Source organism: Phyllobates terribilis, unplaced genomic scaffold (genome assembly GCF_046119375.1).
Source record: "Phyllobates terribilis strain yellow unplaced genomic scaffold, ASM4611937v1 Scaffold_3__8_contigs__length_932513732, whole genome shotgun sequence".
Taxonomy (NCBI): domain Eukaryota; kingdom Metazoa; phylum Chordata; class Amphibia; order Anura; family Dendrobatidae; genus Phyllobates; species Phyllobates terribilis.
In genome coordinates, this window is record NW_027362763.1 from 32964248 (window position 1) to 32978540 (window position 14293).

The 14293-nt window shown below is 51.5% G+C and overlaps 1 protein-coding gene across 1 annotated transcript in view; it reads right to left on the minus strand.

Moving 5' to 3' along the window:
* CLU (clusterin) overlaps positions 1–14293 on the minus strand; it is a 240874-nt gene that overhangs the window by 81734 nt on the left and 144847 nt on the right. The window lies entirely within an intron of this gene.

The following is a 14293-nucleotide window of genomic DNA, read 5'->3' on the forward strand; positions in this document are numbered from 1 at the left end:
GCGTGGAGGAATAAGGGGCAGAAGTGTGGAGGAATAAGGGGCAGAAGTGTGGAGAATAAGGGGCAGAAGTTTGGAGGAATAAGGGGGCAGAAGTGTGGAAGAATAAGGGGCAGAAGTGTGGAGGAAAAAGGGGCAGAAGTGTGGAGGAATAAGGGGCAGAAGTGTGGAGGAATAAGGGGCAGAAGTGTGGAGGAATAAGGGGCAGAAGTGTGGAGGAATAAGGGGGCAGAAGTGTGGAGAATAAGGGGCAGAAGTGTGGAGGAATAAGGGGCAGAAGTGTGGAGAATAAGGGGCAGAAGTGTGGAGGAATAAGGGGCAGAAGTGTGGAGAATAAGGGGCAGAAGAGTAGAGGAATAAGGGGCAGAAGCGTGGAGAATAAGGGGCAGAAGTGTGGAGGAATAAGGGTCAGAAGCGTGGAGGAATAAGGGACAGAAGCGTGGAGGAATAAGGGGCAGAAGTGTGGAGGAATAAGGTGCAGAAGTGTGGAGGAATAAGGCGCAGAAGTGTGGAGGAATAAGGGGCAGAAGTGTGGAGAATAAGGGGCAGAAGTGTGGAGAATAATGGGCAGAAGTGTGGAGGAATAAGGGGCAGAAGCGTTGAGGAATAAGGGTGAGGAGCGTGGAGGAATAAGGGGCAGAAGTGTGGAGGAATAAGGGGCAGAAGTGTGGAGAATAAGGGGCAGAAGTTTGGAGGAATAAGGGGGCAGAAGTGTGGAAGAATAAGGGGCAGAAGTGTGGAGGAAAAAGGGGCAGAAGTGTGGAGGAATAAAGGGCAGAAGTGTGGAGGAATAAGGGGCAGAAGTGTGGAGGAATAAGGGGCAGAAGTGTGGAGGAATAAGGGGGCAGAAGTGTGGAGAATAAGGGGCAGAAGTGTGGAGGAATAAGGGGCAGAAGTGTGGAGAATAAGGGGCAGAAGTGTGGAGGAATAAGGGGCAGAAGTGTGGAGAATAAGGGGCAGAAGAGTAGAGGAATAAGGGGCAGAAGCGTGGAGAATAAGGGGCAGAAGTGTGGAGGAATAAGGGTCAGAAGCGTGGAGGAATAAGGGACAGAAGCGTGGAGGAATAAGGGGCAGAAGTGTGGAGGAATAAGGGGCAGAAGTGTGGAGGAATAAGGCGCAGAAGTGTGGAGGAATAAGGGGCAGAAGTGTGGAGAATAAGGGGCAGAAGTGTGGAGAATAATGGGCAGAAGTGTGGAGGAATAAGGGGCAGAAGTGTGGAGGAATAAGGGTGAGGAGCGTGGAGGAATAAGGGGCAGAAGTGTGGAGGAATAAGGGGCAGAAGTGTGGAGAATAAGGGGCAGAAGTTTGGAGGAATAAGGGGGCAGAAGTGTGGAGGAATAAGGGGCAGAAGTGTGGAGGAATAAGGGGCAGAAGTGTGGAGGAATAAGGGGCAGAAGTGTGGAGGAATAAGGGGGCAGAAGTGTGGAGAATAAGGGGCAGAAGTGTGGAGGAATAAGGGGCAGAAGTGTGGAGAATAAGGGGCAGAAGTGTGGAGGAATAAGGGGCAGAAGTGTGGAGGAATAAGGGGCATAAGCGTGGAGGAATAAGGGGGCAGAAGTGTGGAGGAATAAGGGGCAGAAGTGTGGAGGAATAAGGGGGCAGAAGTGTGGCAGATTAAGGGGCAGAAGTGTGGAGGAATAAGGGGCAGAAGTGTGGAGGAATAAGGGGCAGAAGTGTGGAGGAATAGGGGGCAGAAGCGTGGAGGAATAAGGGGCAGAAGTGTGGAGGAATAAGGGGCAGAAGTGTGGAGGAATATGGGGCAGAAGTGTGGAGAATAAGGGGCAGAAGTGTGGAGGAATAAGGGGCAGAAGCGTGGAGGAATAAGGGGCAGAAGCGTGGAGGAATAAGGGGCAGAAGTGTGGAGGAATAAGGGGCAGAAGTGTGGAGGAATAAGGGGCAGAAGTGTGGAGGAATAAGGGGCAGAAGTGTGGAGAATAAGGGGCAGAAGTGTGGAGGAATAAGAGGCAGAAGTGTGGAGAATAAGAGGCAGAAGTGTGGAGGAATAAGGGGCAGAAGTGTGGAGAATAAGGGGCAGAAGTGTGGAAGAATAAGGGGCAGAAGTATGGAGGAATAAGGGGCAGAAGTATGGAGGAATAAGGGGCAGAAGTGTGGAGGAATAAGGGGCAGAAGTGTGGAGGAATAAGAGGCAGAAGTGTGGAGAATAAGGGGGCAGAAGTGTGGAAGAATAAGGGGCAGAAGTATGGAGGAATAAGAGGCAGAAGTGTGGAGGAATAAGGGGCAAAAGTGTGGAGAAATAAGGGGCAGAAGTGTGGAGGAATAAGGGGCAGAAGTGTGGAGGAATAAGGGGGCAAAGTGTGGAGGAATAAGGGGCAGAAGTGTGGAGAATAAGGGGCAGAAGTGTGGAGAATAAGGGGCAGAAGTGTGGAGGAATAAGGGGCAGAAGTGTGGAGGAATAAGGGGCAGAAGTGTGGAGAAATAAGGGGCAGAAGTGTGGAGGAATAAGGGGCAGAAGTGTGGAGGAATAAGGGGGCAAAGTGTGGAGGAATAAGGGGCAGAAGTGTGGAGAATAAGGGGCAGAAGTGTGGAGGAATAAGGGGCAGAAGTGTGGAGAAATAAGAGGCAGAAGTGTGGAGGAATAAGGGGCAGAAGTGTGGAGGAATAAGGGGCAGAAGTGTGGAGGAATAAGGGGCAGAAGTGTGGAGAAATAAGAGGCAGAAGTGTGGAGGAATAAGGGGCAGAAGTGTAGAGGAATAAGGGGCAGAAGTGTGGAGAATAAGGGGCAGAAGCGTGGAGAATAAGGGGGCAGAAGTGTGGAAGAATAAGGGTCAGAAGTGTGGAGGAATAAGGGGCAGAAGTGTGGAGGAATAAGGGGCAGAAGTGTGGAGGAATAAGAGGCAGAAGTGTGGAGGAATAAGGGTCAGAAGTGTGGAGAATAAGGGGCAGAAGTGTGGAGGAATAAGAGGCAGAAGTGTGGAGGAATAAGGGGCAGAAGTGTGGAGGAATAAGGGGCAGAAGTGTGGAGAATAAGGGGCAGAAGCGTGGAGGAATAAGGGGCAGAAGCGTGGAGAATAAGGGGCAGAAGTGTGGAGAATAAGGGGCAGAAGTGTGGAGGAATAAGGTGCAGAAGTGTGGAGGAATAAGGGGGCAGAAGTGTGGAGAATAAGGGGCAGAAGCGTGGAGAATAAGGGGGCAGAAGTGTGGAAGAATAAGGGTCAGAAGTGTGGAGGAATAAGGGGCAGAAGTGTGGAGGAATAAGGGGGCAGAAGTGTGGAGAATAAGGGGCAGAAGTGTGGAGGAATAAGGGGCAGAAGTGTGGAGGAATAAGGGGCAGAAGTGTGGAGAATAAGGGGCAGAAGTGTGGAGGAATAAGGGACAGAAGTGTGGAGAATAAGGGGGCAGAAGTGTGGAAGAATAAGGGGCAGAAGTGTGGAGGAATAAGGGGTAGAAGTGTGGAGGAATAAGGGGGCAGAAGTGTTGAGGAATAAGGGGCAGAAGTCGGGAGAATAAGGGGCAGAAGTGTGGAGAATAAGGGGCAGAAGTGTGGAGAATAAGGGGCAGAAGTGTGGAGGAATAAGGGACAGAAGTGTGGAGAATAAGGGGGCAGAAGTGTGGAAGAATAAGGGGCAGAAGTGTGGAGGAATAAGGGGCAGAAGTGTGGAGGAATAAGGGGCAGAAGTGTGGAGGAATAAGGGGCAGAAGTGTGGAGAATAAGGGGCAGAAGTGTGGAGGAATAAGGGGCAGAAGTGTGGAGGAATAAGGGGCAGAAGTGTGGAGGAATAAGGGGCAGAAGTGTGGAGGAATAAGGGGCAGAAGTGTGGAGGAATAAGAGGCAGAAGTGTGGAGGAATAAGGGGGCAGAAGTGTGGAGGAATAAGGGGGCAGAAGTGTGGAGGAAAAAGGGGCAGAAGTGTGGAGGAATAAGGGGGAGAAGTGTGGAGGAATAAGGGGCAGAAGTGTGGAGGAATAAGGGGCAGAAGTGTGGAGAATAAGGGGGCAGAAGTGTGGAAGAATAAGGGTCAGAAGTGTGGAGGAATAAGGGGTAGAAGCGTGGAGAATAAGGGGGCAGAAGTGTGGAAGAATAAGGGGCAGAAGTGTGGAGGAATAAGGGGCAGAAGTGTGGAGGAATAAGAGGCAGAAGTGTGGAGGAATAAGGGGGCAGAAGTGTGGAGGAATAAGGGGCAGAAGTGTGGAGGAATAAGGGGCATAAGGGTGGAGGAATAAGGGGGCAGAAGGGTGGAGGAATAAGGGGCAGAAGTGTGGAGGAATAAGGGGGCAGAAGTGTGGAAGATTAAGGGGCAGAAGTGTGGAGGAATAAGGGGCAGAAGTGTGGAGGAATAAGGGGCAGAAGTGTGGAGGAATAAGGGGCAGAAGCGTGGAGGAATAAGGGGCAGAAGTGTGGAGGAATAAGGGGCAGAAGTGTGGAGGAATAAGGGGCAGAAGTGTGGAGAATAAGGGGCAGAAGTGTGGAGGAATAAGGGGCAGAAGCGTGGAGGAATAAGGGGCAGAAGCGTGGAGGAATAAGGGGCAGAAGTGTGGAGGAATAAGGGGCAGAAGTGTGGAGGAATAAGGGGCAGAAGTGTGGAGGAATAAGGGGCAGAAGTGTGAAGAATAAGGGGCAGAAGTGTGGTGGAATAAGAGGCAGAAGTGTGGAGGAATAAGGGGGCAGAAGTGTGGAGGAATAAGGGGCAGAAGTGTGGAGGAATAAGGGGGCAGAAGTGTGGAGGAATAAGAGGCAGAAGTGTGGAGGAATAAGGGGGCAGAAGTGTGGAGGAATAAGGGGCAGAATTGTGGAGGAATAAGAGGCAGAAGTGTGGAGGAATAAGGGGCAGAAGTGTGGAGAATAAGAGGCAGAAGTGTGGAGGAATAAGGGGCAGAAGTGTGGAGAATAAGGGGCAGAAGTGTGGAGGAATAAGAGGCAGAAGTGTGGAGAATAAGGGGGCAGAAGTGTGGAGGAATAAGGGGCAGAAGTGTGGAGGAATAAGGGGCAGAAGTGTGGAGAATAAGGGGCAGAAGTGTGGAGGAATAAGGGGCAGAAGTGTGGAGAATAAGGGGGCAGAAGTGTGGAAGAATAAGGGGCAGAAGTGTGGAGGAATAAGGGGTAGAAGTGTGGAGGAATAAGGGGGCAGAAGTGTGGAGGAATAAGGGGCAGAAGTCTGGAGAATAAGGGGCAGAAGTGTGGAGAATAAGGGGCAGAAGTGTGGAGGAATAAGGGGCAGAAGTGTGGAGGAATAAGGGGCAGAAATGTGGAGGAATAAGGGTCAGAAGTGTGGAGAATAAGAGGCAGAAGTGTGGAGGAATAAGGGGCAGAAGTGTGGAGGAATAAGGGGCAGAAGTGTGGAGAATAAGAGGCAGAAGTGTGTAGGAAAAAGGGGCAGATGTGTGGAGGAATAAGGGGCAGAAGTGGGGAGGAATAAGGAGCAGAAGTGTGGAGGAATAAGGGGCAGAAGTGTGGAGGAAAAAGGGGCAGACGTGTGGAGAATAAGAGGCAGAAGTGTGGAGGAGTAAGGGGCAGAAGTGTGGAGGAATAAGGGGCAGAAGTGTGGAGAATAAGGGGCAGAGGTGTGGAGGAATAAGGGGCAGAAGTGTGGAGAATAAGGGGCAGAAGTGTGGAGAATAAGGGGGCAGAAGTGTGGAGAATAAGGGGGCAGAAGTGTGGAGAATAAGGGGCAGAAATGTGGAGGAATAAGGGACAGAAGTGGGGAGGAATAAGGGGCAGAAGTGTGGAGGAATAAGAGGCAGAAGTGTGGAGGAATAAGGGGCAGAAGTGTGGAGGAATAAGGGGGCAGAAGTGTGGAGGAATACGGGGCAGAAGTGTGGAGGAATAAGGGGTAGAAGTGTGGAGGAATAAGGGGGCAGAAGTGTGGAGGAATACGGGGCAGAAGTGTGGAGGAATAAGGGGCAGAAGTGTGGAGGAATAAGGGGCAGAAGTGTGGAGGAATAAGGGGCAGAAGTGTGGAGGAATAAGGGGCAGAAGTGTGGAGGAATAAGGGGTCAGAAGTGTGGAGGAATACGGGGCAGAAGTGTGGAGGAATAAGGGGTAGAAGTGTGGAGCAATAAGGGGGCAGAAGTGTGGAGGAATAAGGGGGCAGAAGTGTGGAGGAATAAGGGGGCAGAAGTGTGGAGGAATAAGGGACAGGAGTGTGGAGAATAAGGGGCAGAAGTGTGGAGAATAAGGGGCAGAAGTGTGGAGGAATAAGGGGCAGGAGTGTGGAGGAATAAGGGGCAGGAGTGTGGAGGAATAAGGGGCAGAAGTGTGGAGGAATAAGAGGCAGAAGTGTGGAGAATAAGGGGCAGAAGTGTGGAGAATAAGGGGCAGAAGTGTGGAGGAATAAGGGGCAGGAGTGTGGAGGAATAAGGGGCAGGAGTGTGGAGGAATAAGGGGCAGAAGTGTGGAGGAATAAGGGGAAGAAGTGTGGAGAATAAGGGGCAGAAGTGTGGAGGAATAAGGGGCAGAAGTGTGGAGGAATAAGGGGCAGAAGTGTGGAAGATTAAGGGGCAGAAGTGTGGAGGAATAAGGAGCAGAAGTGTGGAGGAATAAGGGGCAGAAGTGTGGAAGATTAAGGGGCAGAAGTATGGAGGAATAAGGGGCAGAAGTGTGGAGGAATAAGGGGCAGGAGTGTGGAGGAATAAGGGGCAGGAGTGTGGAGGAATAAGGGGCAGAAGTGTGGAGGAATAAGGGGAAGAAGTGTGGAGAATAAGGGGCAGAAGTGTGGAGGAATAAGGGGCAGAAGTGTGGAGGAATAAGGGGCAGAAGTGTGGAGGAATAAGGGGCAGAAGTGTGGAGGAATAAGGGGCAGAAGTGTGGAAGATTAAGGGGCAGAAGTGTGGAGGAATAAGGGGCAGAAGTGTGGAGGAATAAGGGGCAGAAGTGTGGAAGATTAAGGGGCAGAAGTGTGGAGGAATAAGGGGCAGAAGTGTGGAGGAATAAGGGGCAGAAGTGTGGAGGAATAAGGGGCAGAAGCGTGGAGGAATAAGGGGCAGAAGTGTGGAGGAATAAGGGGCAGAAGTGTGGAGGAATAAGGGGCAGAAGTGTGGAGAATAAGGGGCAGAGGTGTGGAGGAATAAGGGGCAGAAGTGTGGAGAATAAGGGGCAGAAGTGTGGAGAATAAGGGGGCAGAAGTGTGGAGAATAAGGGGGCAGAAGTGTGGAGAATAAGGGGCAGAAATGTGGAGGAATAAGGGACAGAAGTGGGGAGGAATAAGGGGCAGAAGTGTGGAGGAATAAGAGGCAGAAGTGTGGAGGAATAAGGGGCAGAAGTGTGGAGGAATAAGGGGGCAGAAGTGTGGAGGAATACGGGGCAGAAGTGTGGAGGAATAAGGGGTAGAAGTGTGGAGGAATAAGGGGGCAGAAGTGTGGAGGAATACGGGGCAGAAGTGTGGAGGAATAAGGGGCAGAAGTGTGGAGGAATAAGGGGCAGAAGTGTGGAGGAATAAGGGGCAGAAGTGTGGAGGAATAAGGGGCAGAAGTGTGGAGGAATAAGGGGTCAGAAGTGTGGAGGAATACGGGGCAGAAGTGTGGAGGAATAAGGGGTAGAAGTGTGGAGCAATAAGGGGGCAGAAGTGTGGAGGAATAAGGGGGCAGAAGTGTGGAGGAATAAGGGGGCAGAAGTGTGGAGGAATAAGGGACAGGAGTGTGGAGAATAAGGGGCAGAAGTGTGGAGAATAAGGGGCAGAAGTGTGGAGGAATAAGGGGCAGGAGTGTGGAGGAATAAGGGGCAGGAGTGTGGAGGAATAAGGGGCAGAAGTGTGGAGGAATAAGAGGCAGAAGTGTGGAGAATAAGGGGCAGAAGTGTGGAGAATAAGGGGCAGAGGTGTGGAGGAATAAGGGGCAGAAGTGTGGAGAATAAGGGGCAGAAGTGTGGAGAATAAGGGGGCAGAAGTGTGGAGAATAAGGGGGCAGAAGTGTGGAGAATAAGGGGCAGAAATGTGGAGGAATAAGGGACAGAAGTGGGGAGGAATAAGGGGCAGAAGTGTGGAGGAATAAGAGGCAGAAGTGTGGAGGAATAAGGGGCAGAAGTGTGGAGGAATAAGGGGGCAGAAGTGTGGAGGAATACGGGGCAGAAGTGTGGAGGAATAAGGGGTAGAAGTGTGGAGGAATAAGGGGGCAGAAGTGTGGAGGAATACGGGGCAGAAGTGTGGAGGAATAAGGGGCAGAAGTGTGGAGGAATAAGGGGCAGAAGTGTGGAGGAATAAGGGGCAGAAGTGTGGAGGAATAAGGGGCAGAAGTGTGGAGGAATAAGGGGTCAGAAGTGTGGAGGAATACGGGGCAGAAGTGTGGAGGAATAAGGGGTAGAAGTGTGGAGCAATAAGGGGGCAGAAGTGTGGAGGAATAAGGGGGCAGAAGTGTGGAGGAATAAGGGGGCAGAAGTGTGGAGGAATAAGGGACAGGAGTGTGGAGAATAAGGGGCAGAAGTGTGGAGAATAAGGGGCAGAAGTGTGGAGGAATAAGGGGCAGGAGTGTGGAGGAATAAGGGGCAGGAGTGTGGAGGAATAAGGGGCAGAAGTGTGGAGGAATAAGAGGCAGAAGTGTGGAGAATAAGGGGCAGAAGTGTGGAGAATAAGGGGCAGAAGTGTGGAGGAATAAGGGGCAGGAGTGTGGAGGAATAAGGGGCAGGAGTGTGGAGGAATAAGGGGCAGAAGTGTGGAGGAATAAGGGGAAGAAGTGTGGAGAATAAGGGGCAGAAGTGTGGAGGAATAAGGGGCAGAAGTGTGGAGGAATAAGGGGCAGAAGTGTGGAAGATTAAGGGGCAGAAGTGTGGAGGAATAAGGAGCAGAAGTGTGGAGGAATAAGGGGCAGAAGTGTGGAAGATTAAGGGGCAGAAGTATGGAGGAATAAGGGGCAGAAGTGTGGAGGAATAAGGGGCAGGAGTGTGGAGGAATAAGGGGCAGGAGTGTGGAGGAATAAGGGGCAGAAGTGTGGAGGAATAAGGGGAAGAAGTGTGGAGAATAAGGGGCAGAAGTGTGGAGGAATAAGGGGCAGAAGTGTGGAGGAATAAGGGGCAGAAGTGTGGAGGAATAAGGGGCAGAAGTGTGGAGGAATAAGGGGCAGAAGTGTGGAAGATTAAGGGGCAGAAGTGTGGAGGAATAAGGGGCAGAAGTGTGGAGGAATAAGGGGCAGAAGTGTGGAAGATTAAGGGGCAGAAGTGTGGAGGAATAAGGGGCAGAAGTGTGGAGGAATAAGGGGCAGAAGTGTGGAGGAATAAGGGGCAGAAGCGTGGAGGAATAAGGGGCAGAAGTGTGGAGGAATAAGGGGCAGAAGTGTGGAGGAATAAGGGGCAGAAGTGTGGAGAATAAGGGGCAGAGGTGTGGAGGAATAAGGGGCAGAAGTGTGGAGAATAAGGGGCAGAAGTGTGGAGAATAAGGGGGCAGAAGTGTGGAGAATAAGGGGGCAGAAGTGTGGAGAATAAGGGGCAGAAATGTGGAGGAATAAGGGACAGAAGTGGGGAGGAATAAGGGGCAGAAGTGTGGAGGAATAAGAGGCAGAAGTGTGGAGGAATAAGGGGCAGAAGTGTGGAGGAATAAGGGGGCAGAAGTGTGGAGGAATACGGGGCAGAAGTGTGGAGGAATAAGGGGTAGAAGTGTGGAGGAATAAGGGGGCAGAAGTGTGGAGGAATACGGGGCAGAAGTGTGGAGGAATAAGGGGCAGAAGTGTGGAGGAATAAGGGGCAGAAGTGTGGAGGAATAAGGGGCAGAAGTGTGGAGGAATAAGGGGCAGAAGTGTGGAGGAATAAGGGGTCAGAAGTGTGGAGGAATACGGGGCAGAAGTGTGGAGGAATAAGGGGTAGAAGTGTGGAGCAATAAGGGGGCAGAAGTGTGGAGGAATAAGGGGGCAGAAGTGTGGAGGAATAAGGGGGCAGAAGTGTGGAGGAATAAGGGACAGGAGTGTGGAGAATAAGGGGCAGAAGTGTGGAGAATAAGGGGCAGAAGTGTGGAGGAATAAGGGGCAGGAGTGTGGAGGAATAAGGGGCAGGAGTGTGGAGGAATAAGGGGCAGAAGTGTGGAGGAATAAGAGGCAGAAGTGTGGAGAATAAGGGGCAGAAGTGTGGAGAATAAGGGGCAGAAGTGTGGAGGAATAAGGGGCAGGAGTGTGGAGGAATAAGGGGCAGGAGTGTGGAGGAATAAGGGGCAGAAGTGTGGAGGAATAAGGGGAAGAAGTGTGGAGAATAAGGGGCAGAAGTGTGGAGGAATAAGGGGCAGAAGTGTGGAGGAATAAGGGGCAGAAGTGTGGAAGATTAAGGGGCAGAAGTGTGGAGGAATAAGGAGCAGAAGTGTGGAGGAATAAGGGGCAGAAGTGTGGAAGATTAAGGGGCAGAAGTATGGAGGAATAAGGGGCAGAAGTGTGGAGGAATAAGGGGCAGGAGTGTGGAGGAATAAGGGGCAGGAGTGTGGAGGAATAAGGGGCAGAAGTGTGGAGGAATAAGGGGAAGAAGTGTGGAGAATAAGGGGCAGAAGTGTGGAGGAATAAGGGGCAGAAGTGTGGAGGAATAAGGGGCAGAAGTGTGGAGGAATAAGGGGCAGAAGTGTGGAGGAATAAGGGGCAGAAGTGTGGAAGATTAAGGGGCAGAAGTGTGGAGGAATAAGGGGCAGAAGTGTGGAGGAATAAGGGGCAGAAGTGTGGAAGATTAAGGGGCAGAAGTGTGGAGGAATAAGGGGCAGAAGTGTGGAGGAATAAGGGGCAGAAGTGTGGAGGAATAAGGGGCAGAAGCGTGGAGGAATAAGGGGCAGAAGTGTGGAGGAATAAGGGGCAGAAGTGTGGAGGAATAAGGGGCAGAAGTGTGGAGGAATAAGGGGCAGAAGTGTGGAGAATAAGGGGCAGAAGTGTGGAGGAATAAGAGGCAGAAGTGTGGAGGAATAAGGGGCAGAAGTGTGGAGGAATAAGGGGCAGAAGTGTGGAGAATAAGGGGCAGAAGTGTGGAGGAATAAGGGGCAGAAGTGTGGAGGAATAAGGGGCAGAAGCGTGGAGGAATAAGGGGCAAAAGTGTGGAGGAATAAGGGGCAGAAGTGTGGAGGAATAAGGAGCAGAAGTGTGGAGGAATAAGGGGCAGAAGTGTGGAGGAATAAGGGGCAGAAGTGTGGAGGAATAAGGGGCAGAAGTGTGGAGAATAAGGGGCAGAAGTGTGGAGGAATAAGGGGCAGAAGTGTGGAGAATAAGGGGCAGAAGTGTGGAGGAATAAGGGGCAGAAGTGGGGAGGAATAAGGAGCAGAAGTGTGGAGGAATAAGGGGCAGAAGTGTGGAGCAATAAGGGGCAGACGTGTGGAGAATAAGAGGCAGAAGTGTGGAGGAATAAGGGGCAGAAGTGTGGAGGAATAAGGGGCAGAAGTGTGGAGAATAAGGGGCAGAGGTGTGGAGGAATAAGGGGCAGAAGTGTGGAGAATAAGGGGCAGAAGTGTGGAGAATAAGGGGGCAGAAGTGTGGAGAATAATGGGGCAGAAGTGTTGAGAATAAGGGGCAGAAATGTGGAGGAATAAGGGACAGAAGTGGGGAGGAATAAGGGGCAGAAGTGTGGAGGAATAAGAGGCAGAAGTGTGGAGGAATAAGGGGCAGAAGTGTGGAGGAATAAGGGGGCAGAAGTGTGGAGGAATACAGGGCAGAAGTGTGGAGGAATAAGGGGTAGAAGTGTGGAGGAATAAGGGGGCAGAAGTGTGGAGGAATACGGGGCAGAAGTGTGGAGGAATAAGGGGCAGAAGTGTGGAGGAATAAGGGGCAGAAGTGTGGAGGAATAAGGGGCAGAAGTGTGGAGGAATAAGGGGCAGAAGTGTGGAGGAATAAGGGGGCAGAAGTGTGGAGGAATACGGGGCAGAAGTGTGGAGGAATAAGGGGTAGAAGTGTGCAGCAATAAGGGGGCAGAAGTGTGGAGGAATAAGGGGGCAGAAGTGTGGAGGAATAAGGGGGCAGAAGTGTGGAGGAATAAGGGACAGGAGTGTGGAGAATAAGGGGCAGAAGTGTGGAGAATAAGGGGCAGAAGTGTGGAGGAATAAGGGGCAGGAGTGTGCAGGAATAAGGGGCAGGAGTGTGGAGGAATAAGGGGCAGAAGTGTGGAGGAATAAGGGGCAGAAGTGTGGAGAATAAGGGGCAGAAGTGTGGAGAATAAGGGGCAGAAGTGTGGAGGAATAAGGGGCAGGAGTGTGGAGGAATAAGGGGCAGGAGTGTGGAGGAATAAGGGGCAGAAGTGTGGAGGAATAAGGGGAAGAAGTGTGGAGAATAAGGGGCAGAAGTGTGGAGGAATAAGGGGCAGAAGTGTGGAGGAATAAGGGGCAGAAGTGTGGAAGATTAAGGGGCAGAAGTGTGGAGGAATAAGGAGCAGAAGTGTGGAGGAATAAGGGGCAGAAGTGTGGAAGATTAAGGGGCAGAAGTGTGGAGGAATAAGGGGCAGAAGTGTGGAGGAATAAGGGGCAGAAGTGTGGAGGAATAAGGGGCAGGAGTGTGGAGGAATAAGGGGCAGGAGTGTGGAGGAATAAGGGGCAGAAGTGTGGAGGAATAAGGGGAAGAAGTGTGGAGAATAAGGGGCAGAAGTGTGGAGGAATAAGGGGCAGAAGTGTGGAGGAATAAGGGGCAGAAGTGTGGAGGAATAAGGGGCAGAAGTGTGGAGGAATAAGGGGCAGAAGTGTGGAAGATTAAGGGGCATAAGTGTGGAGGAATAAGGGGCAGAAGTGTGGAGGAATAAGGGGCAGAAGTGTGGAAGATTAAGGGGCAGAAGTGTCGAGGAATAAGGGGCAGAAGTGTGGAGGAATAAGGGGCAGAAGTGTGGAGGAATAAGGGGCAGAAGCGTGGAGGAATAAGGGGCAGAAGTGTGGAGGAATAAGGGGCAGAAGTGTGGAGGAATAAGGGGCAGAAGTGTGGAGGAATAAGGGGCAGAAGTGTGGAGAATAAGGGGCAGAAGTGTGGAGGAATAAGAGGCAGAAGTGTGGAGGAATAAGGGCAGAAGTGTGGAGGAATAAGGGGCAGAAGTGTGGAGAATAAGGGGCAGAAGTGTGGAGGAATAAGGGGCAGAAGTGTGGAGGAATAAGGGGCAGAAGCGTGGAGGAATAAGGGGCAAAAGTGTGGAGGAATAAGGGGCAGAAGTGTGGAGGAATAAGGAGCAGAAGTGTGGAGGAATAAGGGGCAGAAGTGTGGAGGAATAAGGTGCAGAAGTGTGGAGGAATAAGGGGCAGAAGTGTGGAGAATAAGGGGCAGAAGTGTGGAGGAATAAGGGGCAGAAGTGTGGAGAATAAGGGGGCAGAAGTGTGGAGGAATAAGGGGCAGAAGTGTGGAGGAATAAGGGGGCAGAAGTATGGAGGAATAAGGGGCAGAAGTGTGGAGGAATAAGGGGCAGAAGTGTGGAGGAATAAGGGGCAGAAGCGTGGAGGAATAAGGGGCAAAAGTGTGGAGGAATAAGGGGCAGAAGTGTGGAGGAATAAGGAGCAGAAGTGTGGAGGAATAAGGGGCAGAAGTGTGGAGGAATAAGGGGCAGAAGTGTGGAGGAATAAGGGGCAGAAGTGTGGAGAATAAGGGGCAGAAGTGTGGAGGAATAAGGGGCAGAAGTGTGGAGAATAAGGGGGCAGAAGTATGGAGGAATAAGGGGCAGAAGTGTGGAGGAATAAGGGGGCAGAAGTATGGAGGAATAAGGGGCAGAAGTGTGGAGGAATAAGGAGCAGAAGTGTGGAGGAATAAGGGGCAGAAGTGTGGAGAATTAGGGGGCAGAAGTATGGAGGAATAAGGGGCAGAAGTGGGGAGGAATAAGGAGCATAAGTGTGGAGGAATAAGGGGCAGAAGTGTGGAGGAATAAGGGGCAGACGTGTGGAGAATAAGAGGCAGAAGTGTGGAGGAATAAGGGGCAGAAGTGTGGAGGAATAAGGGGCAGAAGTGTGGAGAATAAGGGGCAGAGGTGTGGAGGAATAAGGGGCAGAAGTGTGGAGAATAAGGGGCAGAAGTGTGGAGAATAAGGGGGCAGAAGTGTGGAGAATAAGGGGGCAGAAGTGTTGAGAATAAGGGGCAGAAATGTGGAGGAATAAGGGACAGAAGTGGGGAGGAATAAGGGGCAGAAGTGTGGAGGAATAAGAGGCAGAAGTGTGGAGGAATAAGGGGCAGAAGTGTGGAGGAATAAGGGGGCAGAAGTGTGGAGGAATACGGGGCAGAAGTGTGGAGGAATAAGGGGTAGAAGTGTGGAGGAATAAGGGGGCAGAAGTGTGGAGGAATACGGGGCAGAAGTGTGGAGGAATAAGGGGTAGAAGTGTGGAGGAATAAGGGGCAGAAGTGTGGAGGAATAAGGGGCAGAAGTGTGGAGGAATAAGGGGGCAGAAGTGTGGAGGAATAAGGGGCAGAAGTGTGGAGGAATAAGGGGCAGAAGTGTGGAGGAA